Raw genomic sequence first — 13,386 nt, 5'->3', positions numbered from 1 at the left:
TCCTCTCGAATTACAGAAGCTATGTCTTTAGACATAACTTGAGATTTTTCGCTGATGGCTAAGCCATACGACCTAGGTACGACCTACATTGTAGGAAATTGTTGTTGGAAAAGTTTATAACTTCTGTGTTCACCTCCTAAAGGTATACATTTGTTTTTTCTTCTTTGTTAATTTTTTATTATGAAAGTAAACGAAAAAAAAATTCGTTTGTAATAATATTATTATTTGTAATATAATATTAATTTCTTTATTTTCCGGCGCATCGACAGCTTGGTCATTAGCGCTTATTATTATTATTATTTTTATAGGCGCATCGACTGCTTTGGTCATTAGCGCCTATTATTATTATTACTATTGTTATTATTATTATTATTATTATTACAATTACAAAAGCTATCATGCTCTAGCGGGCTTATCGCCAGCTTCCAAGCTAAGAGACGGGAGCTTAAATTTGTAAAGAGCTTACAAAAAAGGAAGTTGTTGGAACAAAGAAGAACCATTTGTTGAATATTTATTGAAATATTAATTATATTATTGAATATTTGGGAAAAGTAAATAAAAATGTTTCTAGGGTCATGACAAATTATCAGTGTTCGAATGAAGTAATCTTGTAGTAAATCACCGATAGTTGTCCGACCTAATGAAGTATCCTATATCGTGATCCATCGCATACTGTTCAAATAGCGCTTTACTGGTGGTGCATGGAGGGCGAAAACCAACTATTCTCCCCATTCGAAATTAATTATTTGACAATTCTTGGCATAGCGGAAGCTCTATGCACTAACTACTTCGTTATAAAATTCTATACTAGACAAATATTGATAATTTTATTGAGTAAAATCTTTAAATAAAAATTATTTGTTTTACCAATGTAAACTTCTTTTCCAGCAGTCATTTTTTCTTAAATTGAAATAATTAGTAGTGAAAGTTTCAAGACGGGAAGTTGACGTCGTTTAGGCGGTGCTTTTTTTCGGCAAGTAGTTTAGAATTTCAATGCAATGGCGTGGTCGGTGAATATTTGCATGTGAGAATTTAATCGCATATTGCAAGAGTCCAGTACTGTCTACTTTCTTCAATATATGACGCTGAGTGGAAGAAATTTAAAGATAATATAAACTCAAACATAAATCTCCATAACATTATCCCCGATATCCCTACCTTAGAAACAGTTACTTCTCAGTTCTCCGAATTAATGAATTACTGCAAAGAGCAGCATCCCTTCAACTACATCTCAACTGCTACCCAATGAGCTTCTTGCACACTTACTGCTACTAATTAATGTCAAGAATGCTTTCAGACACACATACCAAAGACACAGATACCCCTCACACAAAAAACTGTTAAACAAGCTCCAATCCCTAGTACATAAACTTGTCTCCATCTGGCGTAATAAAAAATGGTCATCTTTCATCTCGATCACAATAGCAGTTCTTCCTGGAAGACAATCAAATACTTCAATGCTCCCCCTAACTCCGCAGACTCCCCACTTATCTACAATAACACAACTTACTCTTCTGGCAAAGTCAAGATCTAGGCAGGCTAGAGTTATTCGAGGTTGTTTTTTCTACAAACGTTTGGTGTGGAGTTTTAGGAAATCGGCCCACACTTCTACAGAGAGAAATTAACTGGTGCACGGTATCTAACTTTTTTTAAGAGACATTTTGCCAGTTCTGCTTGAAGGTGTTCCTCTTCAACGTCGGCTAGATATGTATTTTCAACAAGATGGTTGCCAGGCACATAATACGAGAGTCGTTCGACGTTACCTGGACAGAAATTTCCATGAAAAGAGCTTAGGAACTCATTGTCCGATCCAATGGCCACCTCGATCTCCGGACTTAACCCCAATGGACTATTTTTTGTGGGGATATCTAAAAAATAAAGTGTACAGTAACCTTAATTCCGTGGCTTCAGTCGAAGATCTGGAACGTCGAATCACTCTATCCTGCCTAGATCTTGTCTTTGCACCATAAGTGCTGCTACAAGCAAAGCGTGGAAGTCCAAAGTTTTAGCTTGCCTATCCGTTGATGGTGTCCAGTTTGAACAGCTTCTTTAAAAAAAATAAGGTAATTTTGACATTAAACTGAAATTTGTTTTTCATATTTTAAATTACCATAACTTTTGAAAAACCTAACCAATTAAAATTTTGTTTTTGTTTTTTAAGGAGCTCAAATAATATAAAAATATGCAAAAAAAATATAACGTTCCATTTGAAAAACAAAAGTTGGATGGTGTATCTCGAGATACAGGGGTTTAAAAAAAAGGGTCAATCACTGAAAATAAAATAAACTAAAAATGATTAAATACGTGTTTTTTATTTTTTCGAAATTTCCCGCCGTTTAAAAAAAAAAAGTGGGTGGAGCTTATAACTCTGGTCACCCTGTATACTTATAGAAATAGATATTTATTCATTTATCCATTCAATACATGACATTTTGAGTTTTGGTGCCAGTTGTGTAAAAACGTATTTCTTTCGTAATTTCTCCATATTTTTGTTTTGTTTTGTTTATTCATCTTTAATTTAACGGACGGCGCTCATACGCTCTAGCTGAAGTTTTCTAAGTGCCCCTGTATGGCCACAATATCCCACGAGGAAACATGTCAGCAACCAAAGCCTGTTCTTGAACAGACCGAAGCACGTATCAGGTTATGACTGCATAGACTAAACAAAGGCTACGGGAGGTTATACACAGTTTAGCTCTGCTGTTCTTTCTGCCGCGTACCCCACAAAGTGGTTCAGGTCTTATATGGGTTCACCGCATAGTCCAATAGGCATTTTGTTGTTTTGCCATTTGCCCTTGTTAAACTTAGTGAGCCCTGTTCTCACAACCAGTATCAGGTTTATCCCGCCTTTGACCACAAGTGTGATTTAGCTGTAACTTTCCATTCATAAATGTATGGCATATCTTCTATGATTGGTCTCACTTTCAGCTGGGAAACCTTAACGCCATATCACAGAAACGCACAACACTGCAAGTCATTTTTCAAGAGTTCTAGTGAGGCCACACGTTTTTCGTAAGTTCATTTTATTACAATGAATGGTAAAACTTTGATGACAACTAACATTTACTTAAATTTCTTTGAAAATAAATTTGTAAGTTGGAAATTCTAGAATTTGCGAGAGAAAGTGCCTTGAGTAAATCTGGCTTGATTATGTGTTAATTTAAATAAAACGAATATATGAAGGATATGATTATTCAGATCTTTGCATAACGCTGTGGATTTCCCTTAGCTATTTATGTGGCCACGTGAACTTCTCTCACATGTAATCTAAGCTACAATTGTAAACGAGAAAAAATATGTCCTTGGTAGAACACGGATGTATTGGCTGAAATTTCTACCAATTGCACAGCCTCAACAAAAAGTCAGTGCAAAAACTAAGATACCATCACTGGGGGAAATGCATGAGCTAACATGAAGGCGGAAAGTTGGTTTTTGGTGGAAAGCGTAGATGCACAAATAGTCTTTGTGGTGGTCGGTGAACACGACAGCCAGAGGCAGGCGAAAAAGTTCATTATAAGCCAACCTCGTAACTTTAGCACGCCCATGTTCCGGAAGACAAAGTCGAACAATCGGCTTACCCTCGTATTGAATATTTCAGTACGAAAGGCGTATAAGGCTGAGAGTTTGGCGCTTTGGGGAAGAAATCTTCCTGTTTCAAGGTCAGCACTTTTCAACATTCTTGAGTCTAATCTGAAAAAACTAGAAAGGAGAGCTGCTCCAACTAGAATGTGCTTCAAGAGATCGCGGTGGAATAGGCTACTAGCCAGCTCTCACGGAATCTAAGCTGAAGTTCAATATTTAGAGTAGAGAGTTTAGAATGTTTAGATTAATGTTTCTACACAGAAGTGGGAGAGTTAAGCCATTTAATCTTGCCTTAGAGCAGCAATTCCCTAAATAGCGTGTAGAGTGAACGTTATTGTATAACATACTATTGGAATCCTATTATTCTTTCATACACTTTCTGCGGTCGCCCCCTAAACCCTCGTTGGATGCACCTATGGAGAGACAAGAATAAATTTGAAACTGTTTATGCAAATTAATAAAAGAAGAATAACAAATTAAAAGCAGTTCTGGCACATTACGCTGCCCTCAAAAGTATAATGGACCAAAGTGTTGAAATTATTACTATTTATTGCTACAATACTACGGACTTTGAGAATTGTCTTAAGAGAAACTCACGTGATTGTTAGATTTCTTGGAAAAGTTATCATTAGAAGCTGAAGAGAAATTAAAATTCAGTCTAATACTTACATTTTGAGTGAGAAATTCCACATACTTGCGCCGCAGTAAACACATATCTTTTGCATAATATGAAATTGTAAACAAGTTTGAAAAACTATTTATACGAAATTCCTTGCCCGCCATGAACTTTCCGTTCGGTAAATAAGGGTGATGAGTTATAATGCTCTGTTTTGAACATGACATGGCTTTCAGCCAATCAAATTTTTGGAATTTTCTAATTTTAATATTAGTTATATGATTTTTTTAATAAATAACTCACTAATTGAAATCAAATTAATACCAAGTTGTTACGGAAATCTGCGCATTTTCACTCAAGCGACTTTGTGTTCAACAACAGTTGATCAATTAATTAGCAAGGTAAATAATTTTCGGCCAGGATGCAAAAGAATTTTGTTTTAAGTTCAAAATAAGATTTATTTCTTCACTTTTTTTCCAAAGAATAGATAAAAAAAGATAATAAAAGGACGCTCAATCTGATGAAGAGCGTGGATGCTCTACCCATTCGTATCTCCCAGTTTTCCCATTGCCAAAACATCTTAGTGGGCAGATGCATTACCTAATGAAAAAGGATTTATTTTTTGCAATCTTCTTCTCCTGAATGTTTTCATCTGACTGAACCAGTTATTGTTTTACTCTTTGCAACGTAAGCAATAATATGTTATTGTCCCTTTTGCATCCTGGGAACACTGGCCACGAACTTTCTGGCAGATGAACTCAACGGCTCTTGTTAAAAGAGTGGACAGTGATTTTTTGGATATTTGTTGTTTACTGTCGTACCTCACTGTTTCACCTTTGCTTTGATGTACCCCACTTTGACGAGTATTTTGCTGCATATTTGTTGTTTATTTACTTTTGTTTTTACTTTCGTATCTTATGTTTGCTCTGAAATAATCCTGAGTTGTTCTTTAATCCTAATGTACAATCTTATTTCCCTCTAGTCTTATTTCAATCGGTCTAATCATTGCAAATCATGTGTTAGGTTTAATTACTCCGGAAAGAATGCGGTTCGGTTCCTCCTTAGTAAAGAAATTGTGTTCAACGGCGTGAAACTCTTAATGATAAGTAGGAGAAAAGAAGAAGATTCACAACATTTACTGAGACTGATGTGTAAATCTTTTACTGCTGAAGTATCCAACATGCTCTTTGATGAAGAGTTAGAAATGGGCACTACGATGGTAAAAAGAAGGAGATCGGGTCAAATTTTTGATATCAAGATGATACATAGATGCACTCGTATTAGGCGCCATGACAGTCGAGCCGTTATAGTCACCATATTCTACGCAGCTAATATGGTCTAAGATATATTTTGGTACTGGGCGCCTAGTGCCACTCTGATCACTTTTCTTTGATTTATCATTTTTGTAATAAATTCTGGAAAATTTATGAATTTTGTTTGTTTGTTGTAGAGGCGTAACTGAATGCTATATGGTTGAGTACATAGAATGTAGTGCTCTAGGCCGTAATTATTCCTTGTTTCGATGTACAGGTGTGGCTGAACTAACTTAAGCAAATGGCTTAATAGAGCACTCTGTGTACTAAAAAAAAAAATCATTTCAAAATTTTTATTTTATTTTGTAAAGAAATTTTGTATACATTACAACAAAGTGGTTAGATTAACAAAGTTTGAAACCTTAATAATAACATAAATGAAAGAATGTACAGCTTAGAAATGAAAAACGCAAAATAAGTAATTGTTCAGTTAAATACACTTATGGGGAACAGTAAATATGATCTAAGTTTGGATAAGAGAAACCAAAAAAGAAATTAAAGATTACTCTAGTCCAGCGTTTCCTAACCTGTGGTACGCGTACCACTGGTGGTACGCAAGTTGCTGGTCGGTGGCACGCGAAAAATAATCAATAATGGCGGACATAAAAAATAAAAAAAAATTCAATCATAAAAATACCGTAGAAACATATTTTCCTATAATACATAAAAATTATTTTAATTAATATTATACAGTAAAATTGTTGATATGTACAGTAATCTCCTTAACAAAAACTTACAGTTTAAAATGTTAAGTATAAGGGTTGATTAAACGCCAAAAGGTGCACAAATCAGCTAGTACCTAACCATTTCATTCATGCTTAGTTGATATTATTTAAGTAATTTTGTTGCATTAACTTTTCCTTCACATTTTTTAGAATTTATTAGATGTCACAGACCCTTATGCTGGCCATTTTCATCTACAAAATATTTGTTAAAGACTGTAGACTGTACATTGTTATATCTATTTATCTATAATAATCAAACTATTAATTACAGCTTAAAAAGAAAAAAAAATATGAGGCTAAAAAATTCAAAAACTTTTTTAAAAATGTTTACACCAACATACATTAATGATTTTATTTATTTATTTATTTTTATTTTTAAATAAAAATCGTCGGTTTAAGTTCATTCTTCGATTAAAGTAATTATTTTATGTAGGAGTCAAACGTTTATAATAATAGGTAATAATTAATCTGGCTTTATCGCAAATAATATAGTTTTCTTCAATTACATTCACAATCTAGGTGTTCTTCCCACAATGTTGTATATATGTAATATAAAATAAATAAGATATGCATATTTTTAGGACAGCTAATTATTCCAGTATTTTACTATAAGTAAAATTATGGAGACTAAATTAAATTACAATTGAGAAATGAATAATTATTGTTGAATAATATACTTGTTATTAACTGTGTGTTATTTGTGCTCACGAATATTTCGGTAAGACAAATTCTAGACTGAAATATTGTTTTAAATCCTCCGTTATTCAAATTTAAACAGTGGCCGACTCTAACTTTGTCTTTTTCTACTTTAATATGCATGTGTATGTGACTACTCAGAATAATTCATACTTAACATTTTAAACTGTAAGCTTTTGTTAAGGAGATTTTTGTACCTTTTGGATAGATTTTTCTTTTTGTCTATAACCTGATAAGGTGTTAAGTCGGAATCGTAACTACCACTGGAGAGATCCTTTTAAAGAATGATTATAGTTGCGGTTCCCAAACCATCCTCAATAACAATTTTTTTGAGAAAGCGTTTTGAATAAAATAGGAAGGTATTTGTGCTTAAATAGCAAAATTAAACTGCGATTTCAGTACTTCCTTTTAAGAGACCAAGAAAAATAAACTGCGATTGCAGTACTTCTCCCTAAAAGGCAAAGATTTTGAATCGAACGACAATTCATTGATGTAAATCGGTTCACTCATTGATAATTTTAACGATTGCTGTACTTCCTCTTAGTAGGTGTAAGAGCATGATGGCACTTCACAGCCACGTAGAGGAGCTTTAATCACTTCTTCCTGCTAAATTTTATCAAAATCGGACTAAGCTTTGTAGAAATATTGGTAATAATAGTATTAGAAAGGGCCTTATTTGGGTAGGGCAAACTCCCCTCCTTATGAGGCATACCGTCGAGACTTTTAAAGTACAAATCTGTACAAAATTTCGATTCGAATGACACTTCATTCATGAAAATCGGTTCTCGCGTTTAGGCGCTACGCAGTTTACAAAATGGTAACAACAAGAACAATTTTCATCAACTTTTTTCTCGAAATCTATTATATCTATGTTGTTGCAAAAAAATTACAGGCATAAAGGAGGATTTGCCCTATATTATAAAGAAAATTTGGGAATTTTATCTTTTATAGAAAAAGAGAAAAAAATTATCAAAGTTGAGTGTTTTTCAACATTACGCTTTTTCGTGCAGTTTTTGACGGTCAACCCTTATACAACTGTCCTACCGGACAGTTTTAATAAGGTTGGTCTGTCTCAAGATATACGAGAAAATATAATAGCCCATTTAACAGGATTAAAATTGTCTTTCATGGAGTATTTTCCAAAACCCGAAAACACAAATGATTAGTGGATTTCAAACCCCTTTGTAAAGAAAATTTAGGAAAAGCTACAAGATTATCGATGAAATAAAGAAAATTTAATAGAATTATCGTGTGACAAAACTTAAATGATAACTATGTAAAAATCTGCTTAAAGAGTGTGATTGTAATGAGTAAGCTCTACCTATCCAAGCAGCAATAAATTTAATTGGTACTTAAAATTGCATGCTTAAAAGAAATTAATTTAGAAGATTTGGGCACAAATATAATAATCCTAAAGAAGAACTTGTAAATTCATTAATAATTTTGGAGAGAAAAATATGTACGCAATTTTTAATTATTTAAAGAAGTTTTAAAACTATGATCTTACACTTTTAAGTTTATAAAGTGAACATGAACTTGGAACTCCTTTGTAACAGATACATTTGTATCTTTATACAAATAAAGACGATAATAATAATAGTATAACACACTGGGAATAACAAATTTCATGAAATACAATCATTTTTACGAAGTGGTATAATTTAGCATGATGTACTACCAAGTCGTACGCGAGCCAAAAAAGGTTGGGCACCACTGCTGTAGTCAAATAAAGATTTCCTTGATGTTTATGTTATTCTTATGTTTTAATTACGACTAAGATACATAAATAAAGATATCACTGATTTGTGTTATGATGTACAATAATCTTTGCAAACTATTCATACTCAAAGTACATTATTAAGGTATTTATTTACAAATTTTCACCTAAGACTTTCAAATTTAAGACAACGAAGCAAAAGATGGTAAATGCTAACAGTGAATGTTAGCAATTCACTCTTTCAATGAATATAAAACACCCTCCTGGGCCTACTTTTCTTACCATAAATAGAAGAGAAATTTTTATTAAATAATGCTATTGATTCTCAGCTTATTAATGGGACCTCTGAGATACTTACAATTTAAAAAATTAAAAAAGCGAATTGAATGTTGATTTAAGAACGGACTCCAAATCTTGACTATTTAATCGATTTTCAAACGCGGTAAAAAAAAAAATCTTAATACTTCCCTAAGTCACATGTTTAATGTAATTCGGCAAAACCTTTTACGTAAAATCTCCTTAACAAAAACTTACAGTTTTAAAAGTTAAGTATAAGGGTTGATTAAACGCCAAAAGGTACACAAATCAGCTAGTACCCAACATTTCATTCATGCTTAGTTCATATAATTTAAGTAATTTTGCTGCATTAACTTTTCCTTCACATTTTTTAGAATTTATTAGATGTCACAGACCCTTATGCTGGCCATATTTATCTACAAAATATTTGTTCAAGTAGCACTGTAGATTGACTTTAATATCTATTAATCTATAATAATCAATCTATTAATTACAGGTTAAAAAATTCAAAAACTTTTTGAAAAAATGCTTACATCAACATACATCAATGATTTTGTTTATTTTATTTATTTATTTTATTTTATTTATTTTTTTAGATCGTCTTTTTAAGTTCATTCTTCGATTAAAGTAATTGTTATTTTATGTAGTAGCCAAACGTTTATAATTAAAGGTAATAATTATCTGGCTTTATCGCAAATGATATGGTTTTCTTCAATTACATTCTCAAACTAGGTGTTCTTCCCACAATGTTGTATATATGTAATATAAAATGAATAAAATAAACATATTTTTTAGGACAGCTAATTATTCCAGTATTTTACTATAAGTAAAATTAGGGGGTCTAAATTAAATTACAATTGAGAAATGAATCATTATTGTTGAATAATCTACTTGTTATTAACTGTGTGTTATTTGTGCTCACGAATATTTCGGTAAAACGAATTCAACACTGAAATATTCTTTCAAATCCGTGATTCAAATTTAAACAGTAGCCGACTCTAAATTTGTCTTTTTCTACTTTTGCATATATATATATGTGACATCTCAGAATAAAGGGCAAATTAAAGCTAAATCCGAAGAATAATTCGGAATAGAGTTAAAATAAAGTACCTATTTAAAAACGGATATAATATACATTTTATCATAATTATAACAAAATAATATTATGAATGAACTGGCCAGCATAAGGGTCTGTGACATCTAATAAATTCTAAAAAATGTGAAGGAAAAGTTAATGCAGCAAAATTACTTAAATTATATGAACTAAGCATGAATGAAATGTTGGGTACTAGCTGATTTGTGTACCTTTTGGCGTTTAATCAACCCTTATACTTAACTTTTAAAACTGTAAGTTTTTGTTAAGGAGATTTTTGTACCTTTTGGATAGATTTTCATTTTTGTCTATTTTGCAAAGTTACATATCTGCTTTACAGATTTGTTTAAAATTTGGAATAAGCAATTCTATCATTATAACCTGAAAAGGTGTTAAGTCGGAACTGTAACTACCACTGGAGAGATCTTTATAAAGAATGATTATAGTTGCCATCCTCAATAACAATTTTTTTGAGAAAGCGTTTTGAATAAAATAGGAAGGTATTTGTACGTAACTAGCAAAATTAAACTGCGATTTCAGTACTTCCTTTTAAGAGGAGTAAGAAAAACAAACTGCGAATACAGTACTTCTCCCAAAAAGGCAAAGAGGCAAAGATTTTGAATCGAACGACAATTCATTGATGTAAATCGGTTCACCCATTGATAATTTTAACAGTTGCAAGACTTCCTCTTAGTAGGTGTAAGAGCATGATGGCACTTCACTGCCACGTAGAGGACCTTTAATCACTTCTTCGTGCTAAATTTTATCAAAATCGGACTAAGCGTTATGGAAATATTGGTAATAATAGTTTTAGAAAGGGCTTTACTTGGGTGGGATTCGAATGACACTTTTTTCATGAAAATCAGTTCACGTGTCGATAATTTGAAACGATTGCTATACTTCCCCTTAACAAGTGTAAGATTAGATCGTCGCTTTAATGTTATGTAGGGGAGCCCTAACCCTATCATCCTACCAAATTTTATCAAAATCGGGCCAAGATTTACAGAGTAATTAAAACTGTCCGGTAGGACAGTTGTATAAGGGTTGACCATCAAAAACTGCACGAAAAAGCGTAACGTTGAAAAACACCCAACTTTGACAATTTTTTTCTCTTTTTCTATAAAAGATAAAATTCCCAAATTTTCTTTAAATCTTACTCCAAACCCTCCTTCATAACTGTAATTTTTTTGCAACCACCCAGATTTAATAGGTTTCGAGAAAAAAGTTGCCGAAAATGAGCAAAAACCGCTTTTTCAAAAAATGTTCTTGTTCTTGTTCTTCTTCTTGTTGTTCTTGTTGTTCTTGTTGTTACCTTTTTTGTAAACAACGTAGCGCCTAAACGCGTGAACCGATTTTCATGAATGAGGTGTCATTCGATTGGGAATTTTATGTAGATGTGCCTTTTGGGGGTCTCGGCCCTGTGCATCGAATGGGAGAGGAGTTAGCCCCCTTTATGTAAGGCCCCCTCCAAAATTATTATTACTAATTACTCTGTAAATCTTGGCCCGATTTTGATAAAATTTGGTAGGATGATAGGGTTAAGGCTCCCCTACCTAACAATAAAGCGACGATCTGCTCTTACACTTGTTAAGGGGAAGTATAGCAATCGTTTCAAATTATCGACACGTGAACCGATTTTCATGAATGAAGTGTCATTCGAATCGAAATTTTGTACAGATTTGCACTTTAAAAGTCTCGACGCTATGCCTCATAAGGAGGGGAGTTCGCCCCACCCAAATAAGGCCCTTTCTAAAACTATTATTACCAATATTTCTACAAAGCTTAGTCCGATTTTGATAAAATTTAGCACGAAGAAGTGATTAAAGCTCCTCTACGTGGCTGTGAAGTGCCATCATGCTCTTACACCTACTAAGAGGAAGTACTGCAATCGTTAAAATTATCAATGAGTGAACCGATTTACATCAATGAATTGTCGTTCGATTCAAAATCTTTGCCTTTTAGGGAGAAGTACTGTAATCGCAGTTTATTTTTCTTGCTCCTCTTAAAAGGAAGTACTGAAATCGCAGTTTAATTTTGCTATTTACGTACAAATACCTTCCTATTTTATTCAAAACGCTTTCTCAAAAAAATGGTTATTGAGGATGGTTTGGGGACCGCAACTATAATCATTCTTTAAAAAGATCTCTCCAGTGGTAGTTACGGTTCCGATTTAACACCTTATCAGGTTATAATGATAGAACAGCTTATTCCAAATTTTAAAAAATCTGTAAAGCAGACGTAACTTTGCAAATAGACAAAAAGGAAAATCTATCCAAAAGGTACAAAAATCTCCTTAACAAAAACTTACAGTTTTAAAAGTTAAGTATAAGGGTTGATTAAACGCCAAAAGGTACACAAATCAGCAGTTCCCAACATTTCATTAATACTTCATTGATATAATTTAAGTAATTTTACTGCATTAACTTTTCCTTCACATTTTTTGGAATTTATTAGATGTCACAGACCCTTATGCTGGGCAGTTCATTCATAATATTTTTTTATTATAATTATGATAAAATGAGTGATGAATTATTCTGAGTAGTCACATATACATGCATGTTAAAGTAGAAAAAAACAAAGTTAGAGTCGGCCACTTTTTAAATTTCAATCACGGAAGATTCAAAACAATATTTCAGTCTTGAATTCGTCTTACCGAAATATTCGTGAGCACAAATAACATACAGTTAATAACAAGTAGATTATTCAACAATATTTACTCATTTCTCAATTGTAATTTAATTTAGTCCCCCTAATTTTACTTATGGTAAAATACTGGAATGATTAGCTGTCCTAAAAATATGCATATCTTTATTTTCTTTATTTTATATTACATATATATAACATTGTGGGAAGAACACCTAGATTGAGAATGTAATTGAAGAAAACTATATTATTTGCGATAAAGCCAGATTATTTATTACTTATTATTACAAACGTTTGACTACAACATAAAATAACAATTACTTTAATCGAAGAATGAACTTAAACCAATGATTTTTATTTAAAAATAAAAATAAATGCATAAAATCATTGATGTAAAAAAAGTTTAAGAATTTTTTAGCCTCTTATTTTTTTTATATTTTTTATAACGTTTTTTTTTTCACCTGTGATTAATAGTTTGATTATTATAGATAAATAGATATTACAGTCAATCTAAGTTAAATGGTGTGCTACTTGAGTAAATATTTTGTAGACGAAAATGGCCAGCATAAGGGTCTGTGACATCTAATAAATTCTAAAAAATGTGAAGGAAAAGTTAATGCAGTAAAATTACTTAAATTATATCAATGAAGTATTAATGAAATGTTGGGAACTGCTGATTTGTGTACCTTTTGGCGTTTAATCAA

At 32.3% G+C, this 13,386-nt stretch overlaps 1 protein-coding gene across 2 annotated transcripts in view; it reads left to right on the top strand.

The window, feature by feature from the left end:
* Nucleotides 1-13,386, top strand: part of mav (TGF-beta domain-containing family member maverick) — a 135,479-nt gene that overhangs the window by 91,491 nt on the left and 30,602 nt on the right. The window contains exon 1 of one of the 2 annotated variants that reach the window (XM_074137742.1): nt 2,891-3,012. The exons of the other annotated variant lie outside the window; for it this stretch is intronic. The gene's annotated coding sequence lies outside the window, so the exon portion shown is untranslated. Of the gene's footprint in view, nt 1-2,890; nt 3,013-13,386 lie in introns of those variants that run through there. 2 annotated transcript variants of the gene reach the window in all.

Source organism: Rhodnius prolixus, unplaced genomic scaffold, assembly GCF_049639745.1.
Source record: "Rhodnius prolixus isolate KJV_2025 unplaced genomic scaffold, Rpr scaffold_11, whole genome shotgun sequence".
Classification (NCBI taxonomy): Eukaryota; Metazoa; Arthropoda; class Insecta; order Hemiptera; family Reduviidae; genus Rhodnius; species Rhodnius prolixus.
The sequence above is the reverse complement of the archived record's forward strand: the minus strand, read 5'-3'. Positions and strand labels throughout refer to the sequence as shown.